Consider the following 11,745-nt stretch of genomic DNA (forward strand, 5'->3'; position numbering starts at 1 on the left):
CTGCCTCCTGGGAGAGTGGGAGGTTCCGGGGGGCTGTTGGGCTTGGCAGACGGAAAGGCCGCCATGACGGGCAGACGTGGGGAAGAGGCCGGTGATGGCTGCGTGTGGCGTCCAGTACTCACAGTATTTGTGCTTAGAAACTTGTAATGCTTTTCACACCTGACCCCTGCTCTAATTCTAGATCGAATTATGAAATTAATAAAGAAGTGGCACCTGGCTCAAGACGGACAAATGCGTGTGGGTTCTGTCCCCAGTGCACACCGCAAGTTACGCCTCTGTTGGTGTGAATCACCTTGGGAGGCGTCTTCAGGTCACAGCCTTCCAACTGGGGGTGGGGTGGGGGGGGGCAATGCATCTTCCAACCCTCCACTGGGGTGCAAACTTGAGGGTGATTATTCTTCTTTCCTGCCAGCTCCAGAAGATATCCCAGTTTTGGGGTGGGATTGAGATTTGGCCCAGCGGAGCTGTGCTTGGGCTGCGGTGCCTTCGGGAAGGACCTGGTGGTCAGGAGACTCGGTTGGGGTGGATGTGGTGACGGGATGGACGAGGTTCACGCTTCCCGTCCTCTTCATCCTCTGGTCTCCTTTTCCATCCAAAGGGATGGGAACTGATTCCAAATCCTGGAATGGAAAACAAAGAAGCGCGTGAAGGAATGAGAAAGCGTCCACGGGGCGACTTGAACACCAGCCCTTCCTCGAGGAAGGGCTGAGACCCAGGTCTGCCTGTGTGTGTCCAGAGTGTCCAGCTGCCCTGAGGGGGGCTCTGTCAGCAGAGACCCAGGTCTGCCTGTGTGTGTCCAGAGCGGTCTTGCCTGCCTGAGAAGGAGCAAGTTCGAGCAGGGCTTCTGCACCACCCACGGGGACCGGAGACCTTTTCTCACCCCTCATAAAAAGCCCTCTGCCTCATCTGACTTAACTTCATCCTCTCTTCCCCACCTACTTTTCAAACTAATGGAGGACAGTTTGGAAAACTTCCAGGGCTAGCTGTTTGGGCAGAATGGACAGACATGTCAGCTGCGATCCCCTGTACGTCTGCACCTCTGTCTGCATTCAGGGACAAGCGTAGAACTCAGCTCTGCTTTGACTTTTTTTTTTTTTTTTTTTTTTAAGCAACAAATGTTTATTTCATTCCTCTTATGGCAAGGGAGTAAGCAAAGCTCTTAACAAATATTAACCATGCCAGGCATGGTGGCACACATCCGTAATCCTAGCAGCTCTGGAGGCTGAGGCAGGAGGATCACAAGTTCAAAGTCAACCTCAGTAACTTAGTGAGGCTGCAAGAAACCTAGTGAGACACTGTCTCAAAATTAAAATATTTGTAAAAGGCTAGGGATGTGTCTCAGTTGTTAAATACCCTTGGGTTTAATCCCTGGTACTAAAGCAATTTTTAAAAAATATAAATAAATAAATATTACAGAATAAAATAGGAAAGTTATTTCCATTTTCAAGGTCCTAAGTCAATTTTTTAAATTTCAAGATTTACAATATTAACTACAGAGCCAAGGATTTCAACCATTCCACCAACACTCTCATTCCAAACTCTCAAAATAACCAATATCTATGCATGTAAATTCATAAGTCGAAGGAATTTTTAGAAGCATGGCAAGCACACCTGTCTCCTTTTACCTCTCTCTTATCTATCACTGGGTTGCTTACAAGGTCTTGTCTGTTCATTTATTTATATATCTTCTTAAAGGCTTCATTCTGTTAGATTTTAGGTTCACAACAAAATTGAAAGGAAGGTATAGAGACGTCCTCTATTCTGCCTGTCCCCACACATGGATAGCTTCTCCATTGCCAGCATCTCTTACCAGAGTAATACCTGAGTTAAAAATGTGCTTTGATTTTTAAAAAATATACACACATTCACACACAGTTAAAGCCCTTGGGAGTGTAGGGGACTTTGTTTTGATGGAGAAGTGGTTAGTATCATAATATCACAAGCAATTGTACCTGGGGCAGCAAAGGCTTCAACTGGAAGCCTCTCCACCCCACCTCAACCCCCTCAGCCCACTATTACCCTGCTAGTTCCTCCCCTGTCTTTGGGGCAACACTGGTCTCCATTTTCCCTTTCCCCATTTGCTCCCATCTCAACCTTGAGCTGTCACAACATCAATCATCCTCAAGCTGATCGATGTTTAAACAATTCCTATAAAAATATCAGCAAGAAATTTTGTAGATATAAACAAGGCTATTCTAAAAATGTCAGTTGCATTTCTATACAGTAACAATAAATAATATGAAAATGAAATCAATTTTTAAATTTTTTGTCCTAATTAGTTATACATGACAGGAGACTGCATTTATACATTTTGATAGCTCATACATAAATAGAGTATAATCTCTCATCTTTCTGATTATACAAATTGTAGGATCACATCAATCACACAGTCATATATGTACATGAGGCAATAATGACTGTTTCACTCTGCTAACATTCCCTCCCCCATCCCCTCCCCTGCCCTCCCTTCACTCCCCTCTACCTAATATAAAGAAATCAAGAAAACAGTTTAATTGAAGTGACATCAAAAAGAATAAAATACTTAGGAATAAATTTCAACAAGGGTAAAAAATTTGTATACAGAAAACTACAAAATGTTGCTGAAAGAAATTAAAATATACAAATAAGTGTAAAGGCATCCTGTGTTCATGAATTGAAAGACTTTATGTTAAGATGTCAATATCATTAATGTAGATCTAAAGGTTTGATGCAATTCTTAACAAAATTCCAACAAACTTTTTACATAAATGGAAAAATGTACTCTAAAAAATCATCTGGAAGCTCAAGGGACCCTGAAAAGTCCAAACAGTTTTGAAAAAGCTGAAGGTCTCACATTTTCTGAGTTCAATACTTAATACAAACTTCCAATAACCAAAACAGTGTGGTACTGACATAAAGACAGACATGTAAACCAATTGAACAGTATAGGTAGTCTAGAAACAAACCTCCACATATTTGATTCAATGATTTTTGACAAAAGTGCCAAGACTATTCAGTGGGGAAAGGACTGTCTTTCCAACGAAGGGTGATGGCAAAAGTGGATATCCACATGAAGACAAATGAAATCAGACCTGTGCCTTCTAAAGTAACAGTTGACTCAAAAGTTACAGACTGAAAACTATCAAACGCTTCCAAGAAAGAAGGGGAGATCTCCATGAATTGTACTTGGGCAGGATTTCTTAGATATGGTGCTAAAAAACACAGGCAAAAAAAAAAAAAAAAAAAAAAAAAAAAAAACCCAGACCAGAGAACACTGTGAACCAAGTGAAAGGCGACCCAAGAATGGAAAAAATATTTCCAAGTCATATATCTGGTAAGAGGTTGATGTCTAGAATATATAAAGAACTATTCCAACTCAACAACAAAAATAACTATAAAACCCAATTAAAAATGGACAAAGTTATGATTACACAAATGGTATGCCTCTACTTCATGTACAGAGAAACAAGATGTATCCCATTTGTTTACAATAAAAATAATTTTTTTTTAAAAAATGGACAAAGGACTTGAGTAGAAATGTCTTCAAAGAAAATATTTAAAAGACCAATAAGCGTATGCAAAGGTGCTCAATATTGCTAAATATTAGAGAAAGGAACGTCAAAACCAAAATAATGCTGTTATTAATAAAAAACAGAAAATAACAACTGTTGGCAAGGATGTGAAGAAAGTGAAAGTCTTGGGCCCTGGTGGTACATTGGAAGTCAAATGGTGCGACTGCCGTGGAAAACACTATGGCAGTTTCCCAAAATATCCAATTTATAATCACCATGTGATCTAGCAGTCCCACTTCTGAGTAGAGACCCCAGGAACTGAAAGCAGAAACTCCAAAATATATTTGTACAGCCATGTGCATGGCAAAATTATTCACAATAGTTAAAAGATGGAAACAACCTAAATGTTACAAAATGTGGTTTATGTACGCAATGGAATATTAGTCTGCCTTAAAGAGGAAAGAAATTCCCACACATGCAACATGATTGAACCTTGAAGACATTAGACTAAGGAAAAATAATATACTAAGGGAAGTAAGCAAGTCGCAAAGAGCGAAGAGTGTTGATTCCACTTGTATGAGGGACCTAGGGTAGTCAAATTCACAGAGACAGAAAGTAGAGTGGCAGCTGCCAGCAGCTGGGGGAAGGGGAGATTGGAGAGAGTCAGGGTTTGGTGGGTACAGAGAGTTCAGTTTTGGAAGATGTAACTGTTCTGCAGTTAGGTCGTGGTGATGGCCACACAACAGCATGAATATGTTTAAAGCCACTGAAGAATGGCTGTGATGGTGAGTTACATTGTGTATATTTTATCACCATTTAGATGAGTATATACCAAAACTAATAATATGTAAAACATTGTATATGATGATCAAGTAGGATCTACTCCAAATATGTAAGGCTAGTTCAACATTCAAAAATAAGTCAGTGTAAACCACCATTTCCACAAGCTAAAGAAGAAAAATCATTTGACTATATCACTTGACATAGAAAAATCAACTTACAAAATCCACCACCCATTTGTGATTTAAGTTAAGAATAGAGAGGAACTATTTCAGTTTGATAAGAAACATCTATAAAATACAGGGAGCAGCATACTTAATGACAGAAAGCCTGAATGCATTTCTTTAAGACTGGGAACAAGGTGGGGATGCGCGTACTCCCAGCCTTATTTAATATGATATTTAAGTTTTAACAACTGCAATAGAAAAGAAAGAAAAGGAGTACAGATTAGGGAGAAGAAAGAAAGAAAGAAATCTCCACATTTGCAGATGACATGCACAGATAATTTTGTGTAGAAAATACCAAGGAATCTCAGACAAACAAAAACATAGTAATTTCAAGACACTCCACCAAGTTTGAAAGAGCAACACATAGAAATCAACTGCATTTCTATATACTAACAATGAACATATGGAAACTGAAATTAAAAATATAAAGCCTCACTAATGCAATATCTTAGTAATAGACAACATAGGAAGGGTTGCACATGAGAACTTCCTGTACTTTCAGCTCAATTTTTCTTTAAACCTGAAACTGCTCTTTAAAATGGAGTCTATTAATTAAAAAAAAAAAACAGTGAGCACTTACAATCACTGCAAGAGAAATGAAATACTTAGATACATATTTAAAACATGTGCATGATCTGTATGTTGAAAAATGCTCGATGCTGATTAATCAATGAAGATCTTGATAAGTAGAATGGCATACCATGTTCATGGACCTCAACACACTGATGACATCAATTCTACCCAAATTGATTTAAAGGTTTGACAAAGTACCATAAAAATCCCAACAAGGTTTTTGTTCACATGGGCAAGCTTATTCTAAAATTTAAATGTAAAGGAACAGGCTCTAGCATAGCTAAAATAATCTTTAAAAAGAAGAATGAAGTGGGAGGACTCACACGACTTGATCTTAAGGCTTACTACATAGAAACAATAATCAAGACATGTGTGATATTAGAACATGTGTAGACTTGTAAATCAAAGAAAAGAAGAGATCCCAGAAATAAATCCATGAAAAAATACCCAGCTGCTTTTTAACAACCATGCAGCCAGCTGCAGTGGAACACATCTGTAATCCCAGCAACTCCAGAGACTGAGGCAGGAGGATTGCAAGTTCAAGATAAGTCTCAGCAATTTAGCAAGACCCTAAGTAACTTAGTGTGACCCTGTCTCAAAATAAAAAGGGCTGGGATGTGGTTGAGTGGTCATGCAACCCTGGGTTCAATCTCTAGTACCAAAAAAAGAAAAAAGAAAGAAAGAAAATGTAAAAGCAGTTTGATAGAGGACAGGTAGGCTTTTTAACAAATGGTACTGGAATAATCTGGCATCCATGGATTGAAAAGAAAAACCAAGAAAGAACTTTGACAAGCCTTCCATCTTTTTAAAAATTAATGCAAAGTGGATTACAGACTTAAACTACAAAAATTGGGGGACAAAATAGAATATTTTCAGGAGTTAGGGTTAGACAGAGTTTTTAGACTTGCCATAAAAAGATCAATCAATATAAAGAAAATTGATGAATAGGACCTGATAAAAAATCTTCAAATTTTGCTTTCCAAAATATCCCATTAACAGAATGAGTATTCAAGCTGAAGAAGAGGAAAAAGTATCTGCAACCCTCATATACAACACAATACTAGTTTCTAGAATATTTTTTTAAACCCCAATGTTTGGCAGAAAAAAAAATTGAATTAGCAAATGAGTAAAACCTACCATAGTTTGGATATTGAATGTCCCCCATAGGTCCCCGCAGTGAAGGCTTGGTTCTCAGGCTGTGGTGTCACTGGGAGGAGAAGCCTTTAGAAGGTGGGGCCTAGTGCAAGGAGGTTAAGTCACCGGGGCTGTATCCTTGAAGAAGAGGTAGGGACCTTGGCCCCTCTTCTTTCTTTTCCTTTGCTTTCCCACCACCATGAGGTGAACACACCTCCTCCACCACCAGGTTCCACCATCATGTACTGTGCCACTGAAGACCCAACCCAACTGGACCCAATGACCCTGGGCTGAAATCTCTGAAACCATGAGCCAAAATTAACCTTTCCTCCTTTTAAGTTAGCTCTCTCAGGTATTTCATCAGGTATTTTGTTATTTAAACAAAAATCTGTTAACATATCACCTAAAATGGTTCACTTAAGTCTAAGAAAAAAAATCTTTGACTTCACCAGCCATCAGGGAAAAGCAACTAAAACCATAATGAGATACTACTATAAAATCATCAGAATAACTAAAACTAAAAATAGTTATAATACCATATGCTGGTGAAGATGTGGAGAAACTAGGTCTCTCTTACATTGCTGGTGGGAATGGAAAAACAGCATAGCCACTTTGGAAATATGTTTGATGATTTCTCATAAAATTAAACACTCAACTTCCATATGACCGAGTACTTGCACTTTTGGACATTTATCCCTGTGAAATTAAAAAAAAAAAAAAAAATCTGCAAAAAAAAAATCCCATTCACAAATGCCCACTGCAGTTTTTTTTTTTTTTTTTTTTTTTTGTAATAGCCAACTGTAAACAAACCAAAAGTCTTTCCGTGAGTGAATGGTGAGACAAACTGGGGTACTTCTGTACTGTGGAATACTACTGAGCAACCAAAAGAAACTAGAGAAGATGCCTGGGATCACTTGAATGGCTCTTAAAGGCATTATTCCATCACGGTTTGGAGGAGAAACCCAGGTCAAATCATTGCTCTCTGCATGATTCCATTGATATGATCTTTTTGAAATGACAAAATTATCGATATGGAAACCAGATTAGTAGCTGTGAGAGTAGAGAGAAGCCGGGAGGCTTTGGAATCGTGATGGTTCCGTGAATTCCTACGCCTTGTACCAACGTCAATTTCCTGGTTGCGATCTTGTACTATGATTGCGCATGGAGTCACGGAAGAAAACTGGGTGAAGGGTACGTAGGACCTTCCGTGTTCTATGCTTTTCACTTGTGAATTGATAATATGCTAAAATAAAAAGTATCCACGCGCACGCCCATGCACACACACAGTCATGCGCGGCCTGGGGTAGCAGCAGGCTTTGTTTCCAAAGAGAAGCCGCTGTCCTCAGAACAACGCAAACAACCTCACATGAAGCAGCAGGGAATTGGCTAAGAGCGTCTCCATCTTAAGATGTCACTGGGTGCCCAGCCTCCTCTACAGCCCCGCACCTGACTTCAGCAGCCCGGGCCCCCCACTCCTTGCCGGCTCCCTCCCGCCGGCCTTAGCTGTCCCTGGGAGTGGTTCTCAACCCCACCTGCCCACTCCCACGCCACCTTCCTTCCCATCTCTACCTTGGAGGGCCAATCCCAACCCACTGTGGCGAATCAGAGAAGGTCATCTTTCTGGTCAGGGTGGGCATGGGCTTCACATTGGGCCAATCAGCTAGGCCTGGCTGCATGTGCCTATAATCTAGGTAGCTCGGGAGGCCGAGGCAGGAGGATGGTGAGTTCAAAACCAGCCTCAGCAACTTATCGAGGCCCTGTCTCTAAATAAAATACTTTTTTAAAGGGTTGGGAATTGTCTCAGTGATTAAGTATCCCTGGGTTCAATCCCAGGTACAAAAAAGGAAGGAAGGAAGGAAGGAAGGAAGGAAGGAAGGAAGGAAGGAAGGAAGGAAGGAAGGAAGGAAGGAAGGAAGGAAGGAAAAATTGGGCCAATCAGAGTCCTCACAGAGGCTGCCCTAGGGCCTCTACTGTTGTGGGCTCAGAGCAAGACCCTCAGTGCGCACCCCAGGGTGCTGCTCACAATGTGTCTACATCACATTTGACTCAGAGGCAGTCTAAGCCCGAGTCCCCAGGAAGAATTCGTGTGACGGAAAGCCATGCCAGTATGTCAGGTCTACACCAGGCAAGGCAAGGTGGTCTCTGTGGGCACCGACCAGGCAGGAAGGGGAGGGCAGAGCCGAGCAGCTGCTTCCCAAGCACCCCTGCCCCTCAGACACCCACATTCTCTCCCAGAGAGCCTGTATCCCCAGGTAGGCCAGCACGTGGGCCATATGGCTACAGCAAGCAAGAGATCCCCATGCTGCCTCAAATGACCGCCAGGGCAGACCAGCTCCCCAGGGGCAGAGGTCACAGCGTTCTGCTTCGTGGAAGCCTGTCGGGATCCCCTGTCGCTCGCCTGCTGCGTGGGATGGGGGAGCAGTTGGAGGCAGCAGGAGTCTCGGTGGACCAGGGCCTGGGGGAGAGAGGGAGGGTCCTCTTGGCAGGGAGGGGCCGAGGCTCACTGGGTGGAAGGGGTCTCCCGGGAAGCCAGCCGGGCAGGACGAAGCCTGAGCCAGGCCAGCCTCCTCCCTGGAACAAGAATTGGGGTGGAAGATGGAAGAGCTGAGCTGGAGCCCAGCCTGCTGTCCCTCATTGTCTCTCCGCCTGCCCAGCGCTCTCCCGGGAATGCAGCTGCCCACTGTGCCTGAGAGCACCCGGGCCAGGCAGGTTCACTTGCCCCAACACTGACACACGGTCTGTCTCTGCCCTCCCTCTCCTTCCTCCCAGCAGAGCTGCCAGAGCGCCGTCTCTGTCCTCCCCTGGTCACCTCGCCCTGCTGGCCCCAGGGCCCCACTTCTTCCTGCCCTGTCCCTGGCTCCCAGCCCCCTGCCGCCCTGGGAGCCAGGCCCAGCCAAGGCCAGGCTGTTTTGGAAAAGCGCTGGGAGGTGGCAGAATGTGCGGTCTCCGAGTTCCCTCCAAACTGGCGCCCCAATCCCTGGACAAACAGTGTCCGTGTTTGCCTGTCCACAGCGGCTTGTGTTCGCCTTCCAGGTCAGGAGATCCCAGGGGCTGGCAGCGGGCTGGGGAGGTGGGGGCAGGCAGGCAGGCGCACGTCACTGACCCGCCTGGCCCAAGGGGGAGTGGCAGGGCCAGACGGGTGATGACAGGGCCAGCCACTGGCCTGCCCATCCCACAGCAGGGTGGTCAGGCCAAGGGCAACCCGGGGCCACGCTTCCTTCACCTCTGCTGCCGCCCAGAGCTTTCTGCCAGGAGAGAGGGAACTGAGAGGCTGCTGCCTTCCCGGCAGCCTTCCGAGCCCTCTGGCCTCTCCCTGCTGCCTCTCGGTGCTGAGGCCGGTGGGAGGGTGCCCCTTCAGGGGAGGGGTGGCGGGGGAGGATACGACCCTCCCTCCAGTGGCCTTAGGGTTGTTGCGGTTGCTCTAAAACTCTGCTTTCATGGAAAACGGGGGGGGGGGATTTGCCCCCTAACCTAAGAAGGGGAGAGGGCTGGGGGGCTTCAGTGGTCATGGGGAAGGTGGGGCAGGAGGATGGATGATCCAGGGCGGAACAGTAGGCTGCAGGGCCTGCTACACCTCCTGTCTGGTGGCACCGCCAGATGTCTGGGTGGCCAGGCTCTTTGGCCCAGGTGAGGCAAGGCCCTGCATCCTGGGGTGTGCCTGGCCAGGGTGCTCTGAGCTGAGGTTGGGACTGACTGACTAATGTATTGAAAAGAACCGTTGCAGCTACAAAAAAGCTTTTCTCAGAGTGGCTCAGGGGTGGGCCCTCCTGCCTCAGGCTGTGGGGTGGGGCCGGGCCAGGGCGAGGCAGGGGCTAGGACCTGCTGGGACATCTGCAGTCCTTCCTGTTTCCTAGTGTGCTCGGTGGGGGCCTAGGCTCTGTCTCCCGCATCCCCACCATCACCACCCGTGGTTCAGGGTCCAATGTCCCCTGACAGTGTACTGCCCGTCAGGGAGGCTCAAGGCTCTGAGAAGTCCTGCAACACAAGAACCTGCCTACCTTCATTTAGCCCATTTCCCGAATTTATTTGATCATGGGATCTATTTGATCCTGCAACAACCACAAAACAGGCTTTCTGAAGTGCTGATATGGGGCATAAAGGTGGAAGTCTGGAGAATGGAATTCCATTCCCAGATTTGCCAAGGACATCAGTGTCCTTGCTCAAACAAGATGGATTCTGAGGACAGGTTCACAGAGCTCTGGGTCACCATGTCCAGCCCAGTGACACCTGGCACAACCAGTCACACTGTGCTAGGCCAGGAGAATGACCTCCCAGCCTTCCCCTCCCCTCCCCCACAAGCCAACCAGTGACATCTTTTCCTCTCTAGGGGAACCTACTTCTCCCAAGACCCTGCCACACACTTCTGTGCCTATATGCAAGGAACACGGGCTAGACTCCCAGGAGAGGGGTCCTAGGGAGGAACTTCCTGCCTGGTTGGACTGGGATGCCCAGTCAGTGAGGCTTGGAGGCAGAGACCAGAGGCAAAGGAGACAAGGGTGAGTCCCCACTGTTTATTATGGAAGCCTATAAAAGAGCCACATTGAGTATTTCCAAGATCACAAAATGCACAACATTCATTTTTTTTAATATGCAACATGGAATATTATATACAGATTAAAACCACATGACGGCAAAAACACACACACACGGCACCAGTTCCATATCAAAACAACACACACAAGTGCTTTTTCAATATTAAAACAATTGTGATAAAACATATTAATATTTTGAACCATGTTTACAATAGAGAAAAATTCATATTTTACTAAATAACAAATATTTAACAGCAAAACTTTATACTAAATATCTATTTTGAATTATAACAAAAATAGTACTTATAATAGTTTATAAAGACAGACACAAAATTATAACATTTATGAAAAAAAAGTTTCGTGTATAAAATAATATTATAGCGATCTGGGCGGGGTCAGGATGGTGCCCAGAACACGAAACGCCAGCGCCCAACATCGAAAGTGCTTCAGTCTGCAAGCCCGTGGCAGGAAGTTTTGTGGGGTTTTGTCTTTTTAACGTCAAGTTACAATAGTTAGGAATGGTAAGTGAGAAAACGTCCACCCTCTAACGCTACCTCTATGAAACACACGCACGGACACAGGGACACGGACACCTGGACACAGCTACAGAGGCGAGGCGGAGGCGTGGCCACAGCTGGCGTCCCGACCCGGCGGCCAATCAAGAGCTTTCCTCGCTCCTCTGCCTGTTGCCTCTGAGACCCAGCGGAGCGAGCGACCCTTCCCTGCTTCCTCCCAGGGATCCCCCTCAGCTTCTCCTTCTCCACCTCCTCCCGGGCGGGCCCCCCAAGGGAAGGCCACGGAGACCTTCCAGAATCCTGCAGCCCCCTGCCCCTCGCCAGGGCCAGACTTGCCGCACTCCCAAACACTCGGTCTGCAACGGTGGGTTCAGGGCGAGTGGGATTCGATTAAAGGAAACCCAACCTTCCGGCCCCTGGGCCCTCGTGGTGACAGATTCTGGTGCACCATGCAGGTAGCTCTTCTGCAAGCTCTGGCGAGTCTGTACACATT

Source organism: Sciurus vulgaris, assembly GCF_902686455.1.
Source record: "Sciurus vulgaris genome assembly, chromosome: 14".
Lineage (NCBI taxonomy): Eukaryota > Metazoa > Chordata > Mammalia > Rodentia > Sciuridae > Sciurus > Sciurus vulgaris.